The sequence below is a fragment of the Apodemus sylvaticus genome, chromosome 14 (assembly GCF_947179515.1).
Source record: "Apodemus sylvaticus chromosome 14, mApoSyl1.1, whole genome shotgun sequence".
In the NCBI taxonomy this organism is placed as follows: Eukaryota; Metazoa; Chordata; class Mammalia; order Rodentia; family Muridae; genus Apodemus; species Apodemus sylvaticus.
Genome location: NC_067485.1, coordinates 14,450,632 through 14,463,663, shown reverse-complemented (window position 1 = coordinate 14,463,663; position 13,032 = coordinate 14,450,632). Strand labels below are relative to the sequence as shown.

At 45.4% G+C, this 13,032-nt stretch overlaps 1 non-coding gene and 1 pseudogene across 1 annotated transcript; both read left to right on the top strand.

The window, feature by feature from the left end:
• The first annotated feature begins 459 nt into the window (after window positions 1–459).
• LOC127665214 (peptidyl-prolyl cis-trans isomerase A-like) lies at window positions 460–1,047 on the top strand (annotated as a pseudogene).
• Window positions 1,048–8,952: 7,905 nt separating this feature from the next.
• LOC127665301 (small nucleolar RNA SNORA17) lies at window positions 8,953–9,080 on the top strand. Its single transcript, XR_007973354.1, has one exon. It is a non-coding gene; the product is annotated as a small nucleolar RNA SNORA17 (small nucleolar RNA).
• The last annotated feature ends 3,952 nt before the right edge of the window (window positions 9,081–13,032 follow it).

Below are 13,032 nucleotides of genomic sequence, written 5' to 3'. Positions count from 1 at the left end.
AGCCTCCACCCATGGCTTCTTTTCCTGGTGAGCTCAAAATGCAAACATCTCCGTGCTGTGTCCTTACAGGTTTTCGTCACCTAATCATGTCCACACTCAACTCATGTCTGTTTTCTTGCCAACTGCCTCCAGTCTGACACACCCGCCACCTCCAGGTCTTCAGTGGAAAGGGGTTGTCTGCTCTGCATCCTGAACTGTTCCTTGGGATCCTGGGTCAGTCTGGTGTCAGGCTCCATTCCCATACCTGTGTCTTTGGGGATTCCTTTCCTAGTCCTCAGATGCCCCTTGAGTAGAGGATTGGCAAGCAGGTAGAACTGTCCACCTGCCACGGAGATCTGATGGAGGAACAGAGCCTCTGATGTGAGAAGGGAGAAAGAGAGAGAGTGGTTAAGCAGAATCGCGTCACAGTCTGAGAGCATTTAAAGCTGAGTCAAGAAATGTCTGATCTGGGCTTTGCAGATGCCACTGTTGCTTTTCACAGCTTGCTGCAGCCATGACCAACCCACTGTGTTCTTTGACATCACGGTCAATGACAAGCCCTTGGGCCACACCTCCTTCGAACTGTTTGCAGACAAAGTTCCAATGGCAGCAGAAAACTTTCATGCTCTGAGCACTAGAGAGAAAGGATTTGGCTATAAGGGTTCCTCTTTCACAGAATTACTCCAGGCTGTATGTGCCAGGGTGGTAACTTCACACGCCATAAAGGCACTGGTGGCAGGTCCATCTACGGAGAGAAATTTGAGGATGAGAACTTCATCCTGAAGCACACAGATCCTGGCATCTTGTCCATGGCAAATGCTGGACCAAATACAAACGGCTCCCACTTTTTTTTATCTGCACTGCCAAGACTGAACAGCTGGAAGGCAAGAGTGTGGTCTTTGGGAAGGTCAGAGAAGGCATGAGCATTGTGGAAGCTGTGGAGCATTTGGGTCCAGGAACAGCAAGACCAGCAAGAAGATCACGATTACCAACTGTGGACAACTCTAATTTCTTTTGACTTGCAGGCATTTTACCCATCAAACCATTCCTTCTGTAGCTCAGGAGAGCACCCCCACCCCATCTGCTTGCAATATCCTATAATCTTTGCTCTCACTGAAGTTCTTTGGGTTCCATATTTTCCTCATTCCCCTTCAAACTGGATTGCAAAGTTAAGTTTATGATTATAAGTAAAAACTAAATAAGAATCATAAAAATAAAGAAATGTCTGGTCTAAGCATCCAGGAAAATGGTCAAAACCCCAACATTTTCCCAAGCTGTCTTGTGCAGAATAGCCTATCTCAGCAGTGTGGGTCTCCAGACTTCTTTGGGAAACACACATAGATTGTTGTCATTAACAATCACCACCTCTGGCTGAAGAGACGGCTTAGTGGTTAAGAGCACGGACTTCTCTTTCAGAGGTCCTGAGTTCAGTTCCAAGCAGCCACATGGTGACTCACAACCATCAGTAATGGAGTCTGATGCCTTTTTAATGTATTAGAAGACAGCTACAGTGTGTTCATATACATAAAATAAATAAAAAAAAACAAAAAAAAATAAAGCTCAACCACCACCTTGACCCCTCCCCCTTTTATTTGTAGACCCTCATTCTATAGTGTTCTTGCCTCTGACCATTCACTGTCTCTCTGTTGGTTGTGGTTTAAATGAGAACAGCTCCCATAGGCTCATATATTTGCTTGGCCTTTAGTTGGTGGAACTGTTTGGGAAGGATTAGGGGTGTGGCCTTGCTGGAGAAGACATGTCACTGATGTTCCTTGTTCACTCCCAGTATCCACATGGTGGAAGGTGACAATCGACTCTTACAAGCTGTCCTCTGACCCCTATAGATGTGCCAGGATACACCCCCTTACCTCCATACATGCATCAGGGTACACACCCCTACAACCACATGCACAAATAAACACATAAGCAAAAACTTTTAAAAATAAAGTTTTGCCCAGAGTCCCCTCTGTCCCTAAAAGGTTCAGTGTGGAATTCTCCAAAAGATATTTTTAAAAAAATATATAATACAAGTATGAAAGTCAGAGAGTTAGCATTGATATAAAGTTGTCTAATTCTAGCCCATACTTATAAGTCAACAAATGTTCTTCACTATAAAAGAAAAAAATCTATGCTTGAGATCTCATGTTATAAGTAGTTCTGTGTCCTTGAATTTGGATGGACTGGCTCCTTGGCTTTCATGAGATTGGGAAGTTAAAACTATTTGCTTTGTTAAAAGTCCCTTGGTGTGGATTAAAGCAAGAACCAGAACACCATCTTTGGTGATGGTCAGGGAAAACTTGATCACGTGATTTCCATGACCACAAGAGTCAGCATGCTGAGGGTTAATGAGCAACAGGGAACAGCAGCCTTGTCGTATCCTAGACTCCACTTATGGTGGTGGCAGTCACCAGAGGTCAACAGTGATCCAAAACTAGTGAAAAATTCCAGAGACAAACACCATGCAAGCAAGGCTCGGGGCTGCTGAGAGGAACAGAGCCAGGTCCTGTCCACATCTTGGAATTGAGTCCCCTTCGTGGGTGTGTGTCTTTGCAGAGTGAGCTGTAGAATTCCCAGCAAAGGGCTGGAGTGGATAGAGTAAATATCTTATTCGTGCATCTGTAACAATTTTGGAGTGGAGACTGTCTAAATTGCAATACCACTTGGGAATGAAGATGTGCTAGGCTCTGATTGACAGAGGGCAATTGGAATCTGCTCCCTTGTAAGAGAAGGGGGCCAGCTTGTCTCTGGGACACCCTGCGGGAAATGGATAATCTCCATCCCATTTGATCACTGCAGATCCATGGGCATGCCTTGGTAAAAGGCTAAACTGCACCCTCAAAAACACATGGTCTAGAACAATGGTCCTCACAGCCACTGAAGGTGCCTCAGCTGATGGCTTCTGTATCTAACACTGCCATGGCCACAGACTTCCATTTTGTATATCTTTTGAAAAGACCCTTTCAGAGTCTTCAGTATTTACCCTGCTGCCCCAGTAAAGCCTGCAGCCACTAACCCTTCCGATGAAGAACACACTCACAATCAGACTTTGTCAGCCGCCTAAGCTCCATCCCCTCAGGGCCAACACAGTGCAAACTCTAAGCCAGCACAGCACCCTCATCTGCCCAGAGATGACTGGTACCTTCCAAGGGAGGAGAAGTCCCCACTTGGGTTTTTGAACCTCCATTGCCTATTGAGATGGTTCCCTTTGCTGTGTCAAGTTATCAGGAAGCCTTGGAGGGGACTCCAGTCTAGATTCCCTAGGTTTTGGTCAAAGATATTCATGGGACAGTCTGCCAGCCTAGCTCCCTATACCCCAGGTTGGATGCTTCCGGCAGTTCTTCATGGGTGGGAAAAAGTTCACCCAGGACAGTTTGTTCTTGGACTTTGGCAACCCTCTCCCTCCCTGTCCACTGAGCTCTTCTACAAAGAGAATACAAAACTGAGAATGTGCAAAGAAAGCAGATGCACTGCCTATATAGCAATAACTCTGTATATTAATAGCTTGCCACAGTCAATGTTGTCCCTTAGAAACCTCAAGGTCTGTCCTTGTGAGCTATTTGTGCTTTGTCTTTCTTTCCTCTCCCCGGGCTTTTTGTTGAACCAGCTGGGTAACTTACATATAAGGTCACATATAAGGAGCTCTAATGACCCTGTGGTGATGAGCTTACCCCAACAGCACTGAGTCTGGGACACACGCCCTAGAGACAAATTCACGTGACCCAGCTATTCAGATGGGACAATAGAAGTTCTTGCTTGTTACTTTTCTTACTGCTGCAATGAAATACCTGAAGAAGGAACTTCATTTGTCTTTATTTGTCTTTAGAGTCCCTTAGTGCCTGTCAGGTGCAGTGCATGTGTGTGTGTGTGTGTGTGTGTGTGTGTGTTATGTGTGGTGTGGTATATGTATGATGTGGTATGGTGTGTGCATGTTATATGTGTGATGCATGTATGATGTGGTGGTATGTGTATGTTTGTGTGTGGTGTATGTGTGGTGTGGTGTGGTGGTGTGTATGTGTGTATATGTATGATGTGGTGTGGTGTGGGATGTGTGTGTGTGTGTTTTATATGTGTGGTGTGGTGTATATATGATGTGGCGTGTGTGTATGTGTGTGGTATATGTGATATATATATATATATATATATATATATATATATATATATATATATATATATATATATATATAAAATGTGGTGATGTATGTATGTGTGTGGTATATGTGTGATATGTGTATGTATAATGTGATGTATTATGTGTGATATATGTATAATGTGGTGATGTATGTATGTGTGTGTATGGTATATGTGTGGTATGGTACTTGTATGATGTGGTATGGGTTGTATGTATGTGGCATATGTCTGGTATGGTGTGGTGTGGTATGGTGTGTGAGTGTGTGTGTGTGTGTGTGTGTGTGTGTGTGTGTGTCCCCTCAAGGTACTCTCAGACTGCAGACATGCACTGATTCTCCAGGAAGTAATGACTAAGTTTAAGTTGCCTTTGAGACAAGGAGGGGTTGGCACTGACATGCTAAAGCATTATATCCCAAAGGCGAGACTTCATTAACACGAAAGTTCATGTAAAGTACTTGCAAAGAGGGAACCTTAGACTCAAGCACAAAACATAATCAGCTTATATATGTAGGGACAAATCTTTTCAAAAGGGAAATTAATCCATTAGAAATGAATGTATTTAATATGCAAGACAACATATGGTCCCTACTCCATCTTTGTCTCCCCTCTAAACGCTCCCATAGAATCCCTGCTCTCTTCCATATTCCTGTTGCTGGTTTAGTTAACTGTTGTTACATGCATATGTGTATATACATCCATTCCTAAATATAACCTCCTCAGTCTGCATAATGTTACATGTATGTATGTTTTTAGGGCTGGCAGTTTGGTGTTGGATAACCAGCTGGTGTGATCTTCCCAGGGGAAGACTATTTCTCCCACTCTCTGAGTTCCTTAGTCACCCGCAGTTCTTTGTGTAGGGTTGAGGCCTCCCGCTCGGGCTTTCCCTGTCCACTTTGGCGTGTCTCCTGTTGGCCTTGTTCAGTTCATGTTTAGACAGCCATGTTAGTGAGACTTTGAGGATCTCCCTAACGTCACTACTCCTGACATTAGTAGGAGAAAGACACAATCTCAGAGCAAACTCCCTAATCTTCTGGCTCTTACAGTCTTCCCCACTCTTTATCCACAGGTTCCCTGAGCCTTAGCGAGGGTGTGCTTTGTAGATGTAACCACTGGGACAGGCTCCACAGCTGTGAATTTCAATCAGTTAGAGTTTTCTATAATGCTTTCTGCCTGTTGCAGAGAGATGTTTCCTTGATGGATGGGTGATCAGAACCACACTTCCCTGTGGGCATGGGGACAGATGTTTAGAGTGTAGTTAGGAATTATGCTGGCTCAGTAGTTTGATAAATGTAGGTTCCCTTCCAAGATCAAGGACCTTACTCTGCCTGGGTAGTTGGCTAGGGTTTTGGTGCCAGGGATGGTTTCCCTTTTGTTGTGTGGGTCTTAAGTCCAACTAGAGAGCCATTGTTTACTGCCATGGTATGTGTGCCACTACTACACCCTAAATTTTACACTGCCACACTGGATGCTGTTGTGGTTTGCAGAAGCCATAGTCAGATAGAACTGTCAGCTGCTTCCCTACTTTGGAAGCCTGCCTGGCATTGTCTAGCATCATGACAGCTGGTTCTCTTGGAGGAAGCGTTCGGGTAAGTCTCCACTCTGGGGCCTCTGGGCCCTATTTCTAAAGTGCATGGAGTCTCTAGCAATAGGAACTTAGCTTTCACCTCTGGCAGGCGTCGCAATGGTCATAGTCTCTTGAACACCATTGCCTAGCATCTCAAAAAGGGGCTCCTCACAGCTAGTGTTGGGGGATTTTTGTTAGGTGGCCTTTGGCTCTTGGAGAGAGAATGCTGTGTGCCCAGGTGAAAAAATTTTATTTAAATGATATATGAATATTTACATGTAGACTTTTGTGTGTTATAGGGGTTTTCGGAGGCGTAGATAGTTGATAGCATGATTCCTTATGACTTTTGCAGAAATCCTTACTGTTATTTCACCCTCTTCCCTCAGATGTATATTCCTCCCCTCCCTAATTAGAACCCCCCTTCTTCCTTCTCTGGTCAGATTACTTGTACTGTTCCCCTCTCTATTGTGCCCCCCAACTCTTCTTCTTCTTCTTACTGGCAATGGTCTCTTCTTACTCTCCTGGTCTCTGCAATTACTCCAGGACAAGTAGTCAAATCTCAAGTTAGAGTTGGGAGCCTCTGGTGATAGAGAACAGGGATGTTCGACTTTCTGGGTCTGGGTTACCTCACTCAGTATGATCTGTCCATCTAGCTCCATCCTTTACCTGCAAGGGTTATTGCTCTTTACACAGCATGTATGTCCCTCATTTTGGTATCCATTCATCGCTGAAGGACTTTCAGGTTGTTTCCATCTCTTAGCTACCGTGAATAGAGCATCAATGAACGTGGCGGAGTATCTGTGGAGTAGGATGTCCAGACCTGTGGGTGTACATCAAGGAGTGATATTGCCGGGTCATGTGATAGGTTAACTTTCTGGAAATTCTCCACACTGATTTCCAGAGTGGCTGCAGCATCTTGAAATCCCATCAGCAGTGGGTGAGGGTTCCCTGCCTCCCACACCCCCTCCACCATTTGTTGGTGGTTGCTTTTTTTGATGTTTGCTATTCTGACTGGGATAACATAAAACCTCAAAGCTGTTTTGATTCTAATTTCCCTAATTGCCAGAAATGCTTTCTCTTTTGACCCATTTATCATTCACTAATGAGCTGCTTAATCTCTGAAAGTTGGTGTATTTACTAGAAATGTGTTTGCTGTCCTTGTTTGTTTGTTTTTTATTGCATTGTGGTCAGATAAGATACAGTGGGTTATGTCAGTCTTTTTGAATTTTTAACAATTTATTTTGTGTCCCAGGATATGATCTGTTTTAGAATGCTGACATATGCTGCTGAGTAGATTGTGTTTTCTTTGCCGTTTGGGTAAAACAGCCTGTAGAGACCTGTTAAGTCATCTGCTATATGATGTCAGTTAATTCTGATGCTTCCCTGTTTGTTTTTTGTCCGGATGGCCTGTCTGTTGGAGAAAGTGGGGTACTGAAATCATCCTCTGTTAACAGATTGATGTTCAATTTAACTGATGTTAAATCCAGTAATGCACTTTATTTCTTATGAAATTGGGGGCAAGAGAGTTTGGTACCTAAGTGGTCAAGAGAATAATGCCTTCTTTCTTAACTCTTCCCTTGATTAGAATGAAGTTTCCCTCTTTATCTCTTCTGACTAGTTTCAGTTTAAGGCCTGTTTTGTGGGATATTAGGGTAGCAGGGCCTGCTTGGTTCCTGATCCCATTTGGTTGGGGTACTTTTATCCATACTTTTACTCTAAGGCAGTTTTTGTTTTTCAAGACAAGTTGTGTTTCTTATAGACAACAGATAAATGGATTTCTTTCTTGATCCATTCAGTCAGTGTCTTTTGATTGGAGATTAAGAACAGAGCTGAGCTGGGATAAAGCATGTGTTTGTCTTCTGCTCTGTGCCTGGAGTGGGTGGGTAGACCACGCCCAGCGGAGGGGCTGGATGTAGCATGGAAGCCACCTCTGGGTTAGGGGATAGGCAGTCAGGGTCCTGACAAAAGCCTGAAGATTGGCTGTGGTGTAGGAAAGGGAGGCCAGGCTAGACCAGGGCAGTGGATGTGGGAACTGGGCTGTAACTGGAAGGTAGGTGTCATGGTTCAACTATGCTTGGCCCAGGGAGTGGCACTATTTGGAGGTGTGGCCTTGTTGGAGTAGGTGTGCCAGGGTGGGTATGAGCTTTAAGACCTTTGTCCTAGATGCCTGGAAGTCAGTATCCTGATAGCAGCCTTCAGATGAAGATGTAGAACTCTCAGCTCCTCCTGCACCATGCCTGCCTGGATGCTGCCATGTTCCTGCCTTGATGATAATGGACTGAACCTCTGAACCTGTAAGCCAACCCCAATTAAATGTTGTCCTTTATAAGAGTTGCCTTGATCATGCTGTCTGTTCACAGCAGTAAAACCCTAACTAAGACAGTGGGGAAGGGTGTGTGGATGAAGAGGGTCACAGGGACTCATTGGACAAGACCATGGAGAAGGATGCCACTAGCTCTTTTAAAAATATTTTATTTTATTTATTGTAATGGCATCCATGTGTGTGAATGCAGGCCTGCTTATACAGAGGGGCACATATGGAGTTCAGAAGACCACTTTCAAGAGTGAGTTTTCTCTCTCTCTACCTGGGGTTCTAGGTATCAAACTCAGGAAGCTTGGCTTATTTGGAAAGCTCCCTTTACCCCCTTACCCATCACAATTGCACCACCAGCTCATTTGAAAACTTTATAGGCCTGGTCATTCTTCAGTGGAGAAACACATTGTCACATTTTTTAAAAAGTCCCCTTCATTTATGTCTGTGATAGTGTTACCAACTTGATAGGATCCAGAACCACCAAGGAGATGGGCCTATGGGCATGCCTTCAAAGGGTTAATTGAGGTGGCAGGAAGACCTGCCCACTGTGGGTGGCACAATCCCCTGGGCTGGTAATTCTGGACTGGCTCTCCTGGACATGTCAGGATGGTCTCACTCATGAACTCCCAGCAGCTTACTTGCCTGAACAAGACCTAAACAAGATCAAGACTTTTACCACCATCCAGCCTGGATACTTGAAGGTCACACAAGGCCCCACCCCCATCTGAGGAGCTATGGATGGTGGTTGTTAGAGGAAAGAGAGAGAGAGTTTTCTTCAGGGGTGTGAGCCCCAATAGGCTGACTGTGCTCCAGTGGATAACCCTGTAGTCATGCTTGCTTATGTGGTCATCATTCACTGGACTCTGTAGGTTATAAAGAAGACAAAAGATAAAATTGCAAGAGGAACATGGGAAGGGAAATTTGGGTGGAGCTGGAGGGGTAGTGATGGGTGAATCAAAAATACATTGCTTCCCCTAGAGGCATTGCAGGTGTGGCTACTGTGTCACCTGTGTCAGTAGGTGGCAGAGAGGAGAGGTTAAGTCTATGCTCAGTGTTCTGACCTAGGAACATCTGAATGATCTGTAGCCTTGCATTCCTAGAAAAAAAGAGAGCCTGAAATGACCACCAATCTGATGCCAGAGGATATTGATAGGGAGCTAGCCTGAAATGACCATTAGCCCAGTGACAGGCAGGGTCAGACAGGCTAGGTGGGGAACAAACCAGAGACTAAAAGAACCCAGCTTGGTACCATGGACCCTGGGCAAGTGGGCCTGAGACAGACGACCCTTGTAAGGGACCACTTAGGCAGGCTGAGCAGGAGTGAGCCCAAGATGACCACCAGACCAGCACCACGGGGCCCAGTTAGGAAGCTAGACTGAAATGACCACCAATCAGAAGTTGCATAGGCATGGGGGACAGACCATGCTCAAGATGACTCTTGCCTGCCACCATAATGCACAAATGGGCTATAGTATTCTTGAGTCCACTCTTGAGATGACCCCAAATACTCAGAGACCCTGGGTACCACTAAAAGAAGCAAGTTACGTGGTGGAGAAATAGAAGAGAAAGAAACAGAAGGATGATGTGGGCACAATGAAGAGAGGCAGAGCTGAAGAAGCAAGTGTGTTGACGAACAGTCTGATGTGAGTAGCCAGTGATGCCACCTGGCCCCATGATGAAGTCCTGGCCTGTGCTGACACTGGGGGCCAAGGCTGGGTCTGTGGCGCTGCCACAGCAGGGGTCTGTTCCCACCGAAGACCAGCCAGATGTCCCTGATCTGGGCTACTGCCTGGGCACATGTTGATGTCTGAGAACTGCAGAACTGGCCCTACATCTCATCTGGGTATCATGGGTGAGCTGTCTCTGGAGGCATGAAAATCAAGAGAGTTGACTCTGGAGAGCACCCACCCACCTGCAGGAGTGGCAGGTGAGCTAATCCCAAGGCTACAAACATGGGAGAGCTGGCCCTGCCCCTTGTCTCCAGTGAGGTGGTGTGGACAAAGAGATACCCTCCTCCATCCTTTCTCCTCTCCACTCATCACTCGTCACCTGTGGCAGGCGGGAGACCTGGCCCTGGGGTTATGAAAGCAGGAGAGCTGGCCCTGCCCCTCACCAGCTACAGCATTCAGGAGAGCAGTCCCTGTGCCTCACCTGGGCAGCACAACAGAGCTGGTCCTAGATATTGGGGTTACAGATGAGCCAGCCATGTCTCTTGTCTGATGAGCAGTGGTGCAAACAGGGGAAAGATGCCTTCCTTCCCCCCCTTGTCCCTCGCCATCTATGGCAGGCGGGAAAGCTGGCCCTGGGTCATGAGAGTGGAAAAGCTGTCCCTGTCCCTCACTGGCTGAAACACTTGGGAGAGTAGGCCCAGCACCACTCCTGGGCAGCAGGGGGTTTGGGTGAGCCAGTCAGAGGGCGTGAAAGTGGGAGAGCTGGAGAGCTGACCAGGTCAGATACCTCCCAGGCTCAGATCCAAGGCTTTGAGTTGGTCCACCCCACCATCCACCCCATCGATGAACTGCTGGAGAACACGAAGGGTCTGGTCCTACAGATCCCAAACTTCAGGATCTCCATGATACAGGGCAACGACAGGGTATCTGAGAGAAGTCCTGGTGAGGTTCCAGTTTTGATAGAGTGTGACCAGAGACAAACATTCAGCCACAGACAATGTTTTATAGTATCAGTCTCTGTTGCAAGAAGCTAGACTCATCCTGTGTAGGTCTCCCTGGAGATTGCTGTGTGCGTGTCCTGCAGTCCTTTGACGGTCATGTGTGTTGCAAAAGGCATCCTCAAAGATGGGTGCTTTTATTTTTGGATGCTAGATTCTAAGAATAGGGATTGCTAGGCCAAAGGTTGATTCTTTAGTAGTGACTGACAGATTGCTTTCTAAAGCATCGTAGTGATTCCTATTCCCAGAGGTGGTATTCACAACAGCCCTTTCACCCAAGCCCTCACGGTCACTAGTGCGCACCCCCAGTTTAAAACAAAAATTTGGATGAATTTCTTCTGGCTAATAAGGTAAGCATATTTTATATGTTTATTGATCATTATTATTCATTTTTCAAAACCACCTGGTTGATTAGCATAGAGGTTTTAAACCCATATTCTAGTGAAATTTCAAACATTTTTATAGGTTACGGGTGTCAATTCTATATTTGTCAAATCTATTTCCTGTTGATCACCTGTCCTAAGACCTTATATGTACATCTATTTAATTTTTTTGTGTATATAACTGTTTTGCTTGTGTGTATTCACAAGTGTGGCACTGCTTGCCTGCTTGATACTTCAGAGGCCAGAAGAGGCTGTTAGATCCCCTATAACAGATGGTTGTGAGCCACTGTGTGGTTGCTGGGAATTGAACTCAGGACTTCTGGAAAAGCACCCAGTGCTCTTAACTGCTAAGCCATCTCCCCAGTCCCTAGATCATTTACTTTTATTACAGAATTATTTTACAAAATAAGTAAATGAAATAAAATGCATATATAAAAATAAGGGGAAAATACATATAATTCCGTGAGTATAAAAGATAGCTGGTTTTATCCACAATGACTATTTAATGTAAAAATAGTATCACAAAACACATGCTACTATGACACCTTATTTGTTACACAAAAAATTATATACTTTTTAAACCTCAATTTGTGTAAATAAATTTATACTTACATCATGATTTTTTTGTGGCTGTGATTGTGTATAATATCAAGATGAAACTAAACCTTAACGTTAAATATGCAAATCATTTCGTTCCCCATCTGAGAGGTCTCATTACTGTAGCCCAGGCGAGCAGCTCACAACGGCCATAAATTGTTAAACTGAGAACTTCCATCAGGATTGAGCCAGGAGGTTTGAAGTCACCATTGCAGATGCCTAAGTCAACTGTTTCAATAAATTGACTTAATTGTTAAAAATAAATAAATAAGAGCCAAATTGCATAATTACAAAAACCTTGGAGGAACCTTTCAGGTGAACCTGTTCGAGTCAACAGATCCAGGTGAAAGGCTGCCTGCCAAGTCCATGGCACCCGGGAGAAGGCAGGAGCGTGGGGCAGCCAAACTAGCAGAGATTGCTGGGAGTTGAGGGGCAACGGGAAGCGTCTATGTGAAAAGAACCTGGGATATTTAGGGCAGTAAAACTCCTCTGGATTCTTTTCGAGTGTGGCACATTTGTTCCTGCATCTGCCTGAATCCAGGCTGACGCCCCTAGAAGCTGTAGAACAGTGCTTGGATGTGGCTCCAGGATAGTAACAGCTGGAGCTCACGGATGGAAAATGTTCCTATTAGAAGATGAGGGTTAGGAGAGGGTGTTGATTGATGGCAACAGCTTGGTTTTCTGTTCAGATGGTGTGTGCTGCTGCTGGGGGCTTGCTCCGGTTGGTACAAAACACTGGTCCTGTGTGTAGGGCAAGCTGACAGCTCTCTGCGGTCAGCACCCTCTGGATGGAATTTATTACAGGAAGGGGGCACAGTGATCAGCACTCAGGCTGCCCTATCCACGGTGGGACTTACTCAAATGCCCCCTGCAGCCCTGACTGGGTGACCCTGGTCACTGCCCCATAATAGTAATGATTCTTCTTGCTTCCTAAAGTCAACTTCCTAATTTGTGATATGTGACCTTCCCCAAGGCAATACAAGCAAACATCTTCTCTTCCTAGATAAGGTCTAGATGACAAATCAAAGCAACAATCCAACCGAAGTCCAACATTTGTTACGCTTCCTTACGGAAGAATGATACTTACAAGCTCAATTGTATCACCCAGGCGCCCAGGCCAACAAGGGTGAGGACTTATTTCTTGATGGCCAGGCAGGCAGCTCAAGGGAGGGAGAATCTCTTCCCCTCAGTAATTGTTACCATTTGTACAACCTTGGGGAGGGGCCTTGTGAACCTTGTAAGTTTCAGGAGCTTCCTGAGACTTAATGCACCTCTCTACAAAGAGGATGCTTCAATGCTGAGGCAGGAGCTACAAAGCTTAGCTTTAGGTGCCACCCTATAGGGGACACAGAGATCTTTGCACTCACAGACGTGTACTAGGGCAGTGGTTCTCAGCCTT